Genomic DNA, 17,798 nt, shown 5'->3' on the forward strand with positions numbered 1-17,798 from the left:
GGCCAAACATTCTGGTCGCCCCCTCCCCCCACCAGCCCCCACCTCCATGCACAGATCTCAGGGACTCTTGGGGACCTCATTAGACACAGAGACAGACACAGGGATTGAGATTTTGACTTTAGAACCTCCTCGTGACACGGGTTTTATTCGTTGAGGCACACGAGGTCTCCCTAACCCTCCCCTGAGGAATCTGCTACCTGGACTAAAGCAATCAATGTCTTATCCCCAGCAACCTCCTCCTAGCGATCTGTCAGGATTCCCATCCGTGGGACTGTGATGATCATTGTCATCCAGCGATGCTCCCCAGTGTCCATCACATCGAATATCATCCCTTCCACCACATCCTTTCCTCTTACCTAACCATCCTCACGATCCACCTCACCGTGGCCAATGCTTTGGTCTCTAGCCAAGAAAGCTTGCTTCCTCTCCGTGGCCACAATTTATCACCTATGGAATGACCCCACCCTCCCTTTTGCTAAACCAGTTTCTGCACCTCCTCCAGGAAGGCGTCCAGGATGAACTCATCCTGGCTCTAGTTTTTCCAATTATTCAGTGTCCCCTTATCACTGGGCTAGAGCTTCATATACTAGTTGAAAAATGAAGCTCCCATTGTTTCTGCTGTTTTGCATCTTTCATTTTATCTGGGGGTTTTTGTGTGTGCATTTCATGTACCTCTTTAAAGGTGATGTGTGTTTATGTATGTTTGTATGTGTGTGCTCATGTTCTGTGTTCCAAATAGACTGATAGTCCCTTAAGGGCAGGGACAGTGTCTCCTTTTTCCTCTGCCCCTCCCACAGTGCCCAGAACTGTGTTCTCCAAATAGGTGGGGCTTAGTACAGTCTGGTGACAATTGCCTGACTAGTCAAAAAGGAGGTTGTCAGTTGGAATGTATATTCTGTAGGTCCTGGGAGAGCAGAAGCAGGAATTTGTATGCGGTGGTAGGAGGTGGGGTATAATAGCAGCCTTTCCTGTACACCACAGGTGTGTGCCAAAATCGGCACGGAGCAAGCCTAAGATTTCACCCTAAACTAAGTGCTGGGCAGATTAATGTTTTCAGAATCACAGACCGGTAGTCTGGCCTTCGAGCCTGTCCTGACAGCAGCATCCCTAGGATGAGCCTGTCAATCATGCAGATTCCTTGGCCGATCAGCTGCTCCAGCGAACTCCTCCGGCTCCTAATTTACCAGACCCCTTCCGGAATGGGCCACTAGGAACCAAGCTCTCTCCCCACTCACCATCCTGGCCCTCAGCCCACTGTCACCTAGTTGGGCTTCCCAGGGTGGCAGGAAAGTAAATGAACAAGGCCAGTAGGGGGAAGGGGGGGAAAGTCTTGTCCACGTGGGACCATCCTGCTTAACATTATTAGCAAGGTGCCAAATGTTACTTCTGCCCTGTGAATATTTGGGTCAGAAGAAGGATTTGCCTCTCGAGGATTCCTTTCAAATGATGTGCAGACTTGTCTCAGGCAGATGTTGTCCCCTTCAATGTCCCCAGACACACACAGGAGGATTCCCCATGTCTCCTGTCCCGCGTTACGCTCCCTTGTTCCTGCAAGCCAAAGCTTCTCCTTTCTCCCACCCTCTCTCCAGCCCTCTGCTCAGCTGCCTCCCCCGATGCCTCTACTGCAGGTACAGCTGCTTCCTCAGGGTGCTGTAGATTTCCGGGTTGACCTTCCTCTCCTGGTCTTCCCAGACCAGCTCGGCCTCCGCCATCTGCCTGGTCACCTGTGCAGAACTCCCGAAAGGTCAGGTCGCGGGGAGGGGTGACTCCCCGGGGGAATCCTTATCCCCATTTACCCCCTGGGAATTCTGGGTCATGGCAACCTAGCTGAGAGGGTCACAGAAACGAGCGTGGGGAGGGGAGTCATCTAAGGGAGAGATAGGAGCTGGGGTGGGGAGGTTGGATGCCTGAGTTCTAGATAGGGCAAATGAACTTAACTTTGGATACCAAGGTCCAGACCGAGGCACCGAGATGGCAACTTTTCAGTGAGAGTAAAGGGGCACAAAGGTGGCAGGAGCTTCTCTGTGAGACCAAAGGGAATGGGGCTGGGAAGGGGTGGGGGCAGATGACCCAGAAGTAACAGGTCAGAGAGATTCAATCTGGGGTCTTTCCAGCCCCACTCAGAGGAAGCTCTGGGTTTTCACTGGAGCCACGGGGACAGGGGGGAGGTGAGGCTGTGGGGGTGAGAAAACTGGCCCCATCCCCCAGTGGCTGGGAGCTGGGGTGGGGGGCCACTGGCAGTAGGGTGACCACCGATGGCACTCAAGAATACCAGACACCCCTTTGCCAATCTCTCCAACCCACTAGTACTCGACAGGGGACAGACCAGCTGAAAACCGGATTGTCTGTTATACAACCGAATGAATGGCCACCCTTACCGGCTCCCATCACTCCTATAAGGGCTAGCGACTTGGCATCCTCAGCACGGGAGTGGGGTACTGAATCTGGTTGCATCTTCAGCAGGGAAGAATCTGGTGCAAGCAGACTCATGCACCCTCTCCACCCCATCTGGGTGTGCACTCCCTTTCTTCACACCCATGTGCTTTTTGGGGAGGGCTAGCCACCTGGGCAATAGCATGCTAAAAAAGCTCTGGATGGACACAGGTGGAGAGGGGATGGACTGAAAAGGCCCTGGGTACTGATGTCAGGGCCGGTGGTTTGGCAGAGCTGGGCCTTCTAAAGAAAATCAGTTCTGGGACAGCTGGCTGAAACACTAATTTGAGGGAAGGGAGACACCGCTGGAGGTAGTATGGTCTGGTGGAAGGAGCATGGTTTGAGGAATCAGAAAAGGGTTTTGCTGCTCTGATGGGTGACTTCAGGCAAGTCATTTCACTCTCTCTGTCTCAGTGTCCTCTGCAAAAGGGGGATGGTTCTCCCAACTTCACTGGGTTATTGTGAAAATACAATGAGAATATTGACATGAAAGGTCTTTGGGAAGAGAATTGCACTGTACCGACTCAAGGCACGATCAGGGGAGAGCAAAGAGCCGGGACTGGGGAAGGGCCTGTTGCTGGAAACTCCAGGCTGGGGTGGTAAATGCTGGACGGGGGGCGGGGAGCCCTGAGGCCCCCCGGTCTTCGAGGAGGGAATGGAGGGAAGGGACCGGAGTGCAGGACTGGGTGGCGGAAGGGACTCGGGTGACTCTTCACCTCAGTCAGGAGGCCCAGAATATTACTTTTCCCAGTGATGAAGACGTCCACCAGAGTCTGGATGAAACAGGAGCCTTCCTTAACGTTCCGGTAAGCGATGCACCCTGAGAGACGTGAGCAGAACGAGGCTGTTGGCCTCGGAACTGGAGCAGTCCCAATGCTCTGGGCCAAAGACTTTTCTATCTTGCTGATACTCCTAAGCACTGGGTCCCTCGGGGCCCATTTAATAATAATAACGATGGTATTTAAGTGCTTAGTATGTGCGAAGCACTGTTCTAAGTGCTGGGGGCGGATCCAAGGTGATCAGGCTGTCCCACGTGGGGCTCACGGTCTTCATCCCCATTTTACAGATGAGGTAACTGAGGCACAGAGAAGTGAAGTGACTTGCCAAAAGTCACACAGCTGAGAAGTGGCGGAGTCGGGATTAGAACTCATGACCTCTGACTCCCAAGCCCGTACTCTTTCCACTGAGCCACGCAATCCCGGCTCCTCCACTTGTCTCCTATTTGGCCTTGGGCACGTCACTCCACTTCTCTGTGCCTCACTTAAATCATCTGTAAAATGAGGCTTAAGACTCCGAGCCCCATGCAAGACAGGAGATTTGTCCAGCCTGATTTGCTGGTATTCACCCCAGCGCCTAGTACAGTGCCTTTCATAGAGTAAGCACTTAACAAGTGCCATAATAATAATAATTATTCTCTGGGCCTCAGTTACCTCATCTGTAAAATGGAAAACACCCACTCTCCACCCTCAGACTGCGAGCCTCACAAGGTATAGGGACTGGTCCCAACCTGATAATCTTGTAACCGCCCCAGCACTTACTATACTGCTTGTGGAGAGGATACAGAGAGACATGGGTTGGGGGGCTGGGATAGAATGACCTGATGTGGACCCAAAGGCAGGGCTCCATAGTAGGATGCAATGGGGTGGGGTGGTTGGGGGAGGAGGGGAATGGCTTTACCTCCTCATATCATAAAGACTCCTTTTGCTGAGAAGCAGCATGGCCTAGTGGCAAGAAAATGGGCTTGGGAGTTGGAGGACGTGGGTTCTAATCTTGGCTCTTTTTCCTTTGTCTCCTCCCCATCCCCCCGCCCTACCTCCTCCCCCTCCCCACAGCACTTTTTTTAATGGCATTTATTAAGCGCTTACTATGTACAAAGTACTGTTCAAAGTGCTGGGGAGGTTACAAGGTGATCAGGTTGTCCCACGGGGGGCTCACAGTCTTCATCCCCATCTTACAGATGAGGTAACTGAGGCCCAGAGAAGTGAAGTGACTTGCCCAAAGTCACACAGCTTACAAGTGGCGGGATTTGAACCCATGACCTCTGACTCCAATGCCCGGGCTCTTTCCATTGAGCTATGCTGCTTCTCTGTATAGATTTGTACAGATTTGTTACTCTATTTTACTTGTACACATTTACTATTCCATTTCTTTTGTCAATGATGTGCATATAGCTTTAATTCTATTTTTTGATGGCATTTATTAAGCGCTTACTATGTGCAAAGCACTGTTCTAAACCTGTTTACATGTATTGTTTTCTGTCTCCCCCTTCTAGACTGTGAACCTGTTGTTGGGTAGGGATCGTCTCTATATGTTGCTGTCTTGTACTTCCCAATACGTTCCTGACTTGTACTTCCCAAGCGCTTAGTACAATGTTCTGCACACAGTAAGCGCTCAATAAATATGATAGAATGGATGAATGAATGAATGGCTCCCCCACTTGTGCGCTGTGTGACCTCGGGCAAGTCACTTCACTTCCAGCGCTTAGAACAGTGCTTTGAACCCGCTGTTCGGTAGGGACCGTCTCTATATGTTGCCAACTTGTACTTCCCAAGTGCTTATTACAGTGCTCTGCACACAGTAAGCGCTCAATAAATACGATTGAATGAATGAATAGTAAGCACTTAATAAATGCCAGTGTTATTATTCTCTAGGCCTCAGTTACCTCATCTGCAAAATGGGGATTGATCAATCAATTGTATTGAGCGCTTACTGTGTGCAGAGCACTGTACTAAGCGCTTGGGAAGTACAAGTTGGCAACATATAGAGACAGTCCCTACCCAACAGTGGGCTCACAGTCTAGAATGGGCTCACAGTCCAGATTGAGACTGTGAGCCCCATGTGGGACAGGGACTATGTCCAACCTCATTGCCTTGTAGCTACCCCAGTGCTTAGAACAGTGCTTGGAACATAGTAAGCGCTTAACAAATACCATCATTATTATTTTTATTCTATGCCCCTGGGCTGGGGACAAATTGCACCCATCACTCTCCTCTACCCACTCCTCGTTATTTCCCATGTCTGCATCCTGATATGGGTTTTTGGATTTGGGGGTTTTCCAAAGCCCCAATGCTGTCTAATCTGTTTGGATCGTTTATCTCCCTCTCTTCTTTCCGCTCTTGTTCTCATTCATCCATTCGATCATATTTATTGAGCGCCTACTGTGTGCAGAACACTGTACTAAGCGTTTGGAAACTACAATTTGGCAAAAAAAAATAGAGACAATCCCTACCCAACCACGGTCTCACCCATTCCTGGAGCCAGGAGCCAGTTGGCCTCCCGCTCTCTCTGTCCAGGATCTATGATAGTTGGAGGTGTGTAGGACATTGCCTGGGATCCCCAAGGTCGAGGAAGTGGTGGGTGGCAGTGGAAGCCCTTACCTTCCACAGTGGAGTAGACATGCAGGGTGTCCGTGAAAGTTGAGATCTTTGGAAGCTCCTGAGACATGGTGGTCAGGATCTGCTCTGTCCTCAGCATCTCGCCCGTGTCCTTCTGGTCTGAAACCCCCAGCACAGAGATTATTTTCAGAACCACTTTGCCCTTAACTCTCTGCCCAGCTATACAGAAGGTTTAAGAATAGGGAGTTGCGTCAATTTGGAGTCGAAGACGCAGCCGCGTGCTATGTGACACAGCCCTGGGGATGTAGGTCTTGGCTGTCTGGACTAGACTCCCGGCTTCTTTCAGCCCAGGGCTCCAAAAAGACCTGAGGGTTTCCACATGGGGCTGCAAGGAGCTAAGATCCAAGCAGGGGCTGGTAGACCACTGGAGGAATGGGGCATACACACACTGTACTGGGTAATAGCGGGGAGAGTCAGAGAGAGGGGAAACACATTGTCTCCAAGGGCTGAACTGACGGTCTGGCCGGGGAGATGAAAGACACCCCCCTGCACCTCCCAAGGCATAAACCAAGAAGCGGGCTGAAAACACATGAAGGGACAAGGATTGGAGACATAAATGGACAACTACGGAGGGACCTAAGTGCGGGGGGCTGGGTCTGAGGCCATCGGAATAGACAAGCTGGAGGTCCGAGATGAAGGCCCAAAGGTGGTGTCTGTGGGGATGGTCAGAGGCTAGGAAAGCTAGGGTACCCAGCCTACCCATTTTACCCATCTCCTGCCACAGGAGTGTAGAGGGGCCCCGACTGACCCCCAGGGCAGGCCTGCAGGATGAACACTTTGGGTTTCATACAGCTCCTCCAGTTCCACCACCTGCCCATCTGCCCCTAGCAGAACTCCCTCCTTCCCGTGAGCCATGAGCACCACGAAGCAGCAGTTTATGGGGTCTGCCCGCTTTTCCATCTCCTCTCTGAAACGCACCAGTTCATCCCAAAAGCCCTAAAAAGAGAGGGAAGGAAGGAGGGATGGAAGGCATGAGAGGGAAGAAGGGAGGGAGGGAGAAGGACAGACTGAGGGGGGTTAACCTACCTCTCCAGGTTCTGGAGGGTGCAATAATAATAACAAACATGGTGGTATTTGTTAGGCCCTTACTATGTGTCAAGCACTGTTCTAAGTGCTGGACTAGATACAAATTAATCCGATTGAACACAATCCCTGTCCCACGTGGGGTTCACAGTCTAAGCAGGAGGGCGAATAGCGATCGAATCCCCATTTTACAAGTGAGGAACCTAGAAGTTAAGTGACTTGTCCTAGGTCACACAGCAGGTAAGTGGCAGAGCCAGGATTAGAACCCCGGTCTTCTTACTCCCAGGCCTGGGTCCTTTCCTGTAGGCCACATTGCCCCTCATGCAAGTTGTATGCAAGGTCCCTGCCCTCATCAGACCCTGGGGGATTCAGTATCCCTCACTTTCTAGCCGTCTTCTCGTGCTTCCCCAATGCCCCATCCCTCCGCTTCCTCTGCCAAGATCATGTTCTGAGAGTTCCAGCCAAGACAGGAACCGGCAACCCACGGGGTTGGGCAGGTGAGAGGGTATGTGAGCAGATGGGTCCCGCTTCATGGTGCTCTCAAACCTCAGGGCCCGATACATCCTCTCCAGTGTCGCAATGTCCGGCTGCGCTCCCTCTCGGCCTTTGGTGATGCACAGAGTGAGGGCGAGCCACGCTCCTGACATGTCATAGACCATCTGCCGGGAGCAGGGTGAGTGTGGCAGAGCCGGTGGGGACGAACGGAGAGGATCTTGGTGGGAAGTCAGAGGGAGCAGGGATGGAGACGGGGTGGGGAGGGTGATGAGGTACCGTGTCTGGTGGTGGGCAGGGGGTGAGTGGAAATCCACGGTGATCCACTTCCCGGGCAGATGAAGGAAAACACCCAGAACCCCTTTCTTCTCCCCTATACCTTCCAGACCTGCGTTTGTGGGGTTGCCTCCCCATCTGACAGAGGACAGTTGGAGCGGATTTGAGTTGAGTGGGGAGTCCATGGGGTGCTGAAGACTTCCTCAAAGGGAAGGTAAACTAAGGGGTAGGGACAGAGGAAAAAGGGTAGGGGAAGGGGTTCTGGGGGCAGGCAGTGTTCTCATTCATGTCCTTTTTTGAAACCTTTCCCCGCTATGCCCTCCCTTTCCTCAACCCGCACCCACCTCCTCAGAACTCATGGTGCTTTTGTCCTTCCTGGGGATGTCACAGAGAGCGGCAACCTGGATCATGAGATCGGAGAAAAAGATGATGGCCTTTCCCCACCAGAAAGGCCATCAGGACCCGTGGAACTGAGCAGCATTGGGAGTGGCCACTCCCTTCTCCTCCCTAACCCAGTGAATAGTGGGGCTGGGGAGAGGGTCCAGGGGAGAAGACCTGGGCTTCTACCCTCTTCTCCCACTATTCAGTATCAGTATTATTGATTGTGCTCCCTCACAGAGAAATATCTAATACCTACAGGGCCACACTGCTGAACAAGCCCCAGTCACAAGGTATAGCTTGCAGTGGGAGAGACCTGCCAACCTACATTTTATCTGCCCAGCGGCACCGCCAGCAAAGCTGCGGCTTGGTTCAGGTAATTGGTTTTAGCATGTGGGCACGGGTCGGGTGTAGGTATGGTTCACTGACGCTACAGAGGATGAGTGAAAGAGCAGCAATAGTCACTGCCATCGGGGTGCCTGGGTAAAACACGGTGGGGACTATAGCCCCTTCTTAAGCCACAACTCTTCTTTCCCCTTCTTCCCCTTCCCCACCACCCCATTCCCTTTGCTCCTGGCCCCTCCTCCGTTCACCTTCTCCTGTATCCTGGGCTATGCCACTCAGACTTGAGGGGGGGGCGGTGACAGGACAGGCAGGGCAGAAGCCTATGTACCAGCAGAAGGTTTGGGCTTGGGGTAAAAATGTGGTCATCCTCCTGCTAGAGGCCTGAATTACCCACAGTATTCCAGCGTCCATTCAGGTCTCTAGTAGAGGGGATGGCAAACAGAGTTCTTGCCCAGCTTGGACGTGGAGAACATGCCCTTCTCCTTTCCCCTTCTTGTACCCCTCTCCTTGAAATGAAGGTGCTAGACCCCATAATGCCATATCCCTTCTCCTCCTTGGGCACACCCTTTACCCAGGCCCTTGCCTGTAGCGAGGAAGAGTCAGAGCCAGGGATAGAATGTGAGCTGCAGAACCGACCAGGTTGAATCTCTCATCAATCAATCAATCAATCAGTGGCATTTATCGTTTGCTTACTGTGTGCAGAGCACTGTATTAAGTGCTTGGGAGAGTACAGTATAATGGAATTGGTAAACATGTTCCCTCTCACGTCCTTCTTCTCCCCTCCCCGCCTCCCCACACCCTCACCCCCATCATTGTAGACAGGGAATCTGTCTACCAACTCTGTGGTACTGTACTCTCCCCAGCACTTAGTACAGTGCTCTGCACAGAATAAGTCCTTAGTATGTGCCATTGATGATGATTATGATCCCTCAGGCTGTGGACATGCTAAATCTGGCAATCCCTGAGCAAACAGCAGCTACCTTCTTCCTGTCACAGTGCCAATCCAGGTGGCTATGTGGCCATGTGAGGGGGCAGGATGCATGCCAAAAACTCCAAAATGGCCTCTGCTACTTTTCATCCCATGACACCGTCCAACAACCCCCCAACCCCATGTAGCTCTGAACCCCACTCCCGCCACCCGACTCAGACAGAAGCACAACTGGACAAAGGAGGGAAGAGGTGGGTCCAGGATGGTGGCCAGGGGTGGGGGGGGACTGGAGTGCAGCAGATTTGCTTCCAGAAGTAGCGTAAAACCCAGAGCCTGGTGGCTACTCTGGCACCCTCCATCACATGTACAGAAAGTTGGCAGTGCCTGGTCTAGATCCCCAGCGACAGGCTCGAGGCAGGGACCCAGCAGGGGAGGAGATCAGTGCTTAATCTGTAATGGAAAAGGTGCCGAGACTCTCTTTGTAAATTTTCAATCGGTAGTGACCTGGAACATACAGGAGTACTATGGTTCGGACTATCAAGGACAATGATACTGCCACTGAGACAGTCATAACGAGTCGATCCCAAAGGGAAGCCGACTAGACAAATCCTGAATGGGAATTAGCTATTTAAAACATCCAAGATGCTCACCAATCTAAAATTTAGACGTTAATTTGATCTTCAGAACCAAGGGGCCAGACCAGAGGTTCCAGGATGGGCACATGTGGATCCCTGGGGAAGACTCTCTCTGACCACACGATAGGGAAAGGGGAGCAGTTCCTTTCTCCGCAACCACCTCTTCCCCACAAATGCAAGCTGCAAAGACTCCAAAGCCGCTGGAGACCCCCAAACCTTCCTGTCCTGGTCCCAACCCAAAGCCCAGGCCCAAGGAGAGGGACCTAGGGGCTCGTTGTGCTTTAGCCTTCATGAGAGTTGGGGGAGAGAAGGAGAAGAAAGAACCCTTTTGTCGAGGTCCCGGGGAGAGGGCGCGCGGGTAAATGAATGTACTCCTCGCTCAGCCAAGAACAGTCTTTCCTGGTGGGTGAACGGGGAGTCTTGAGAGTGGGCTCTGCCGTGTAGTTCTGTAAGGTGTCCTTGGGTAGAATCCCTGACCCTTTCCCGGTCCTGGCGAGCAGTCTGATTTGTCTGGGTGAAGCTTGGAGAAGCCCCAGAGCCCGTCTGCCTATTGGGAGAAATTGCTCCCTGGCTCTGCTGGTTGTGTAACAGCTGAGCAAAGGGAACACGCCCGACACCAGCCCACTCCCCTGAAACCCACCCCTGCATCTGAGTCTTGGCAGGGCTCCCAGGGCTGCGCTGGGTCCCACTGGCTTGGGGACTGGGCCAGGGAAATGTATTTGGTGAGTAGGACTCGAAGCTGCCCCAGCTGGGTCATTGAGTTTGAGGAGACTGCGGGTGGGCAGCTTATGTCTGACCTTGTCCAATCCTCCTCCTCTTCTTCCTCCATGACTCCTGTTGTTACTGTAGGATCCACAGAGAGTTAATGACACTGCTCTGGGCTTGCCAGGACGTGGATTCATTCATTCATTCAATCGTATTTATTGAGCGCTTACTGTGTGCAGAGCACTGTACTAAGCGCTTGGGAAGTACAAGTTGGCAACATAATGGATGATATACCTTGACCAAACGAACTGGACACTGTCCAAGCAGCCATTTCCTTTTTACTCCGTAGACATAAACAGAAAGTTGGAATTCTCCCCTTGACCCAAGGAAGACAGTCAGACCAACTTCCCCATTAGATTGCTTCTCCTGGGTGCATACGACATACAGAGCCCTGAACTAGTAATGATAATAATAATAATAGTGCTATTTGTGAAGTTCTTACTATGTACCAGGCACTGTAATAATTATGGCATTTTGTTAAGTGCTTACTATGTGCAAAGCACTGTTCTAAACGCTGGGGCAGATACAAGGTAATCAGGTTGTCCCACGTGGGGCTCACAGTCTTAATCCCCATTTTTACAGATGAGGTAACTGAGGCCCAGAGAAGTTAAGTGGCTCGCCCAAGGTCATGCAGCAGACAAGTGGCCAATTAAGAATTTTGAAATATACGCTAGAGCTTTTACTCTCCTGACACATCGGGAGTAGGGACAGGAAGTTCTGGAAAGTGAGAGGTGGTTTGCGAGCTAGGATATGAGGATTTTTCCATATGGTACTTGGAGAAAAACATGGGAACACAGAGATAGCCTTAGGAAGAGATATAACTGGTGAATATAAACTCCCACAGGTTAGTCGATCAAACATTTTTATTGAGTGCTTACTGTGTGCAGGTTACTGTACTAAGCCCTTGGGAGAGTACAATAAAACAGTAAGCAGATACATTCCCTACCCACAGTGAGCTTACAGGTTAGATAAGGAGACAGACATTAATATAAATAGATAAATTGCAGCTCTGTACCTAACTGCTGTGGGGCTGGGAGGGGGGAATGAATAAAGGGAGCTAGTCAGGACAACGCAGAAGGGAGTGGTAGAAGATGAAAGAAAGGCTTAGTCAGGGAAGGCCTCTTGGAGATGTGCCTTCGATCAGGCTTTCAAGACGGGGAGAGTAATTGCCTGTCGGATATGAGGAGTGAGGGTGTTCCAGGCCAGAGGCAGGACGTGGGGAGAGGTTGGCGGCGAGATAGAGGAGATGGAGGTACAGCGAGTAGGTTAGCGTTAGAGGAGCAAAGTGTGCAGGCTGGGAGGTAGTGGAAGAGTAGTGAGGTGAGGGAGGGGGGAACAAGGTGACTGAGTGCTTTAAAGCCAGTGCTGAGGAGTCGGGGAGTGCAGTGCAGACTCTTGGGACATGAGAAGCAGCGTGGCTCAGTGGAAAGAGCCCGGGCTTCAGAGTCAGAGGTCAGGGGTTCAAATCCCAGCTCCGCCGATTGTCAGCTGTGTGACTTTGGGCACGTCACTTCACTTCTCTGGGCCTCAGTGCCCTCATCTGGAAAATGGGGATTAAGACTGTGAGCCCTACGTGGGACAACCTGATCACCTTGTATCCCCCCAGCGCTTAGAACAGTGCTTTGCACATAGTAAGCGCTTAACAAATACCATCATTATTATTATTAAGGCCTCTTTCTATCCCATTAGCCTCCTCAGAAGTCCCATGTACTTAGCAGCTTATTAATTTGCAGCTGATTTATCACAGATTTTTTATTTGTGCTGATTTTCTCACTCTTAACTGTTTCATATCTACGTTGACCATCTCTCTCACATGTGTGCAGAGCACTCAGAGTACTGTGCTTGGGAGAGTACGATACAATAGACACCATCCCTCTCCACAAAGAGCTCACAGTCTATACTGAAAAGCTCCTTGAGAGTAGGTATAATATCTCTCATTTTTTTCAGATGTTTCCCCAGAGTTTAGTCTAGCTCTTTGCACACAGTAAAGGCTCAATAAATAATAATAATAATGATGGCATTTGTTAAGCACTTACCATGTGCAAAGCACCGTTCTAAGCGCTGGGGGAGATACAAGGTGATCAGGTTGACCCACGTGGGGCTCACAATCTTAATCCCCATTTTACAGATGAGGTAACTGAGGCTCAGAGAAGTTAAGTGACTTGCCCAAGGTCACACAGAAGACATGTGGCAGAGACGGATTCGAACTCATGACCTCTGACTCCCAAGCCTGGGCTCTTTCCACTGAGCCAGGCTGAAATGCTATAAGGTGTGGGCACACTTTTCCTCCTTACTCCCAATAATAATAATAATAATAATAATAATAATAATGGCATTTGTTAAGCGCTTACTATGTGCAAAGCACTTTTCTAAGTGCTGGGGAGGTTACAAGGTGATCAGGTTGTCCCACGGGGGGTTCACAGTCTTAATCCCCATTTTCCAGATGAGGTAACTGAGGCACAGAGAAGGTAAGTGACTTGCCCAAAGTCACACAGCTGACAATTGGCAGAGCAGGGGTTTGAACCCACGACCTCTGACTCCAAAGCCCGTGTTCTTTCCATTGAGCCACTCTCTCAGAGCAAGATTCCAGTTTGGGATTACAATTCATAAGGCATTCAGTGAATGAGAGAAATGAGTCAAGGAGAATAATAATAATGATAATAATAATAATAATAATAATGGTATTTGTTAAGCACTTGCTATGTGCCTGTCCCTGTACCAAGTGCTGGGGTGAATATGAGCAAATCGGGTTGGACACAGTCCCTGTCATTCATTCATTCAATCATATTTATTGAGCGCTTACTGTGTGCAGAGCACTGTACTAAGCGCTTGGGAAGTACAAGTTGGCAACATATAGAGACGGTCCCTACACAACAGAGGTCTCACAGTCTAGAAGGGGCTCACTTGGGGCTCACAGTCTCAATCCCCATTTTCAAGATGAGGTAACTGAGGCCCGGGGAAGTGAAGTGATTTAATAATAATAATAATAATAATAATAATAATAATAATAATAATAGCATTTATTAAGCGCTTACTATGTGCAAAGCACAAGGTCACGCAGCAGAGAAGTGGGGGAGCCGGGATTAGAACCCATGACCTTCTGACTCCAGCCTTTATCCACTACACCAGGCTGCTTCTCATAATTCCAGCGTCAGTCAATCATATTTATTGAGCACTTCGTGTGTGCGGAGCACTGTACCGAGCACTTGGGAGAGTACAATACAACACCATAACAGACACATTCCCTGCCCACGGTGAGCTTACAGTCTAGAGGGGGAGACAGACATTGATATAAATAAATAAAATGACAGATATGAACATAAGTGCTGTGGGGCTGGGACAGGGGATGAGTAAAGTCAGGGCGATGCAGAAGGGAGCGGAAGAAAAGGAAAAGAGGGCTTCATTGAAGTAGACTAGGGATAGGAGAAATAACAGAGTATGAGGATATTTACATAAGTACTGTGGGGCTGAGGTGAGTATCCAAATGTTTGAGTACAGTGACTACATATGCTTCCGTAAATATACCACTAACTATAAGCACTCAAGCAGACTTCCCTTGACCCTTGCCTTACCTATAAAGCTAACAAAGGAAGGGCTAAATTTGAAGGGCCTCAGTGGGAGAGCCGGCCTCGTAAATAGATTCACTGAGAGATGGCAAGAGCTGTCTGGGGACCCCAGGAGATCATGGCACATGAGGAAGTTTCCCCTTCAAAAGCCAAGATCAGAGTCCTGTGCCCAGCGAGTGAGATTTCATCATCCCCCTGGAGTTTGGCTTTCATCTGAGACAGCTCCCTCAGCAGAATATATGGAGGCCAGGGAAGACACCAGGCACTGAGTGTTTATTTTCCTCTAACAAAGAGCTCTGGGAGCTATGGTCGCGGGGTCCCAGGGGCCCAGAAACTCCTGCTAATAGTCCTGCTACGAGCCCCGCTCCCGCCCACGCTGCCTCTGTGGGTGAGGATGCAGCGCTCCTGCCTTTGAACCCTGGCGGCCCTGTGTCCCTCTTCCCCCTTCCCCCTTAGGTTGCCACCCAAAGGAGACGAGGGTCGACAGAAGAGCCTAACCCCGTGGGGACAGAGCCCTGGACCAAGACCGACCTTCCAGGTTAGAACTTAGTTTTCCATAGGAACAATGCAATAGATGGGGGATTGGTTCCTGAAGTAAGCTTAGAAATCCCATCTTTACCAAAGTTACCTAGAACTGTGTACTCAAGCAACTGTAGAAGAGCAATATAGCTACACTAATGTCTTTATATTGAGTCATAGAAGTGTGTATCTCTTGCTCTCTATTTGATATATTCATTCATTCGTTTGTATTAAGTGCTTACTGTGTGCAGAGCACTTTTCTGTTCTAAGCACTTGGGAGAGTACGATACAACAGTAAACAGATACATCCCCTGCCCACAGCAAATGTGTGTATATATATATATATATATATATATAATATGTGAGTGTTTGTGTGTGTGTGTACACACACACATTTATATACACTGTAAGGATATGCCAAGGTATACTGCAAGTTATTTTGCAAGATTTTGCAAGTCTCTCTTCAGTGCAGATATCCATAGTCCTGCACTCATGGAAGGACTGTGTTTCTCTTCTCTCCCAATACTCCCCTTGGCAGGTTCAAGCAGCTCAGCCCTAAGCCCTCACCTTTGGGGAGCAGCAGGTGTGGAGGGGGGGTAGGATTGAGGTGGGGTGGGATAGGATGTGATGAGCAGATTCAGGACTGCACCCCTCCCAGGTATGCACCTGTAGAGGTCACACCCTCAGCCCAGACCTGCCTCCCTCCATCCACCATCTATTCTGACATGTAATTTCTGCTACACGGAAAGAACTGGCACATAATAACGCCAATGCTTGATTTAATACCTTGGGTTGTTCAAGGTCTGTATAATTATCTATGTATCTTTATAGGCTTATTGTATATTTGTTTCTGCCCATGTTGCATTGTACCTCCTCTATAAGCCTGATAAATCTGAAAGGCGTATATTTAACTTGGTAGGCCTAGGGCGTATCGAGCCAAATTTAGCAAGGAATGATTCACAGATGGTAAGAATTGCCAACCGGGGTAGATCAGTGATTAGAAATCTTTAAAAAGATCTCCCAGGCAACATCATAAACAGTGAGATGAAAGGCTCACTAGCATTAGCAGCGTGGCTTAGTGGAAAGAGCTCGGGCTTGGGAGTCAGAGTTCCTGGGTTCTAATCCTGCCTCCGCCACTTGTCAGCTGTGTGACTTGGCTGAAGTCACTCAACTTCTCTGGGCCTCAGTTACCTCATCTGTATTAAAATGGGGATTAAGACTGTGAGCCCCACGTGGGACAACCTGATTACCTTGTATCTACCCCAGCGCTTAGAACAGTGCTTGGCACATAGTAAGTGCTTAACAAATGTTATCATTATTGGGAGCAGCACGGCTTAGTGGAAAGAGCACAGGTTTGGGAGTCACAGGTCGTGGGTTCTAATCCCTGCTCCACCGCTTAGCAGCTGTGTGACTTTGGGCAAGTCACTTAACTTCTCTGCACCTCAGTTACCTCATCTGTAAAAAGGAGGATTAAGACTGTTAGCCCCACGTGGGTCAATCCAATTACCTTGTCTACCTTGTCCCAGTGCTTAGAACAGTGCTCGACAAATAGTAAGCTCTTAACAAATACCATCATCATCATCATTAGCACAGTCCTTATCTATCAACAGGACTACCTCCTGAGGAACATTAACTTGTCCAAACTAAGATGTGTGTGCATGTATTCAAGTAACTCTTTATCTCAGGTAGTTGCTTAGTTTCTTTCATGATAGTTTCCTTAGTTGAGAGGGTTTTGCAAACACCTATAAATCAAGATATTACAAGCTAGATGACAAGCATTTTTCCTCCTGGTAATTAGACAGGCAGCAGGAAAGTAGGTTGTATAAGCACCTCAACCTCTTTGGGCCTCTTTTCTAGGTTGCAAGATAAGCATCAGGTCATTTGAATGGCAGAGTCTTTGCCTTCAGTTGACTCCTCATGTTTCTCTCATACATCAATCTGCAAATCAATGGATGGCATTTATTGAAATCCTACTGTGCGCAGAGCACTATACTAGGCGCTTGAGAGAGTGCAATACAACAGAGTTGGATGGAAACATTCCTTATCTACAAGGAGCTCACAGTCTAGAGTTGGAGGACAGACATGAAAATAAATTACAGATGTGGACATAAGCGGTGCGGGGCTGAGGGTGCGGTGAATATGAAGTGCTCAAAGGGACAGTGTATAGGTGCATAGGTGACACACAAGGGAAAGGGAGAAGAGGAAATGAGGGCTTGGGGCAGGAGCTCAGATGGCAGTCTCTCTGGGCCTTGGGAGCTGATAAGGTGAGACAAATTAGAAAGTAATTTGCCTAGCTGTCACCACCTAGCACCCAAATGTACACTCCACATTGAGAATCAGGGTAGATATGTGACCTGGGCCCAGAACATTAGGAATCAAACTGCCTGAAGTTTGAGTAAACCTCTGGTATCAGCTGAAAATGGACTGGACAAGGATTATGCTTGCGCTCTTTCTACAGGTGAAGCTGGAAATGAATTCCACCTATTAGCGTTGAAGCTTTACTTACCTCTGCACAGCTTCTCACTGAATACTAATAATAACCATAATAACTGTGGTATTTGTTAGGTACTCACTGTATGCCAAGTACTGTATTATGTGCAGGGGGGAGATTTGAGATAATCAGGTCAGACACAGTCTCTGTCCCAGATGGGACTTAGACATATGAGGAGGTCAGTAAGAGAGGCAAACAGCTGCTCTCTAGTGAGCTGAAAGCCATTGACCGCAAACAAAGGGGACAGATGAAATGTTTTTAAGATACAGTAAAATTGTTTCAGACAATGCGATTTTACATCTAAGTTCTGTGTGGCACAGAGACCAGCCTGACATTCTGAAAACAAGAAAATACTGGTAATTTCTAGTAGAAGCTTTGAGAAGGTCATGAGATTAAGAAACCAAATTGTAAAACATGCTAGACGTTGGAAACAGCAACTCTGTTGGAACTACAAGGTACAATATTTGTACAATCAATCAATCAATCAATCAGACTTATTGATTCCTTACTGTGTGGCGAGCACTGTAAAAAGCACTTGGGAAAGTGTGATAC

General features: G+C 49.4%; 1 pseudogene; it reads right to left on the reverse strand.

Moving 5' to 3' along the window:
• Positions 1 to 1,619: 1,619 nt before the first annotated feature.
• Positions 1,620 to 10,345, reverse strand: LOC119923317 (annotated as a pseudogene).
• Positions 10,346 to 17,798: the final 7,453 nt, after the last annotated feature.

The sequence above is a fragment of the Tachyglossus aculeatus genome, unplaced genomic scaffold (genome assembly GCF_015852505.1).
Source record: "Tachyglossus aculeatus isolate mTacAcu1 unplaced genomic scaffold, mTacAcu1.pri scaffold_171_arrow_ctg1, whole genome shotgun sequence".
In the NCBI taxonomy this organism is placed as follows: domain Eukaryota; kingdom Metazoa; phylum Chordata; class Mammalia; order Monotremata; family Tachyglossidae; genus Tachyglossus; species Tachyglossus aculeatus.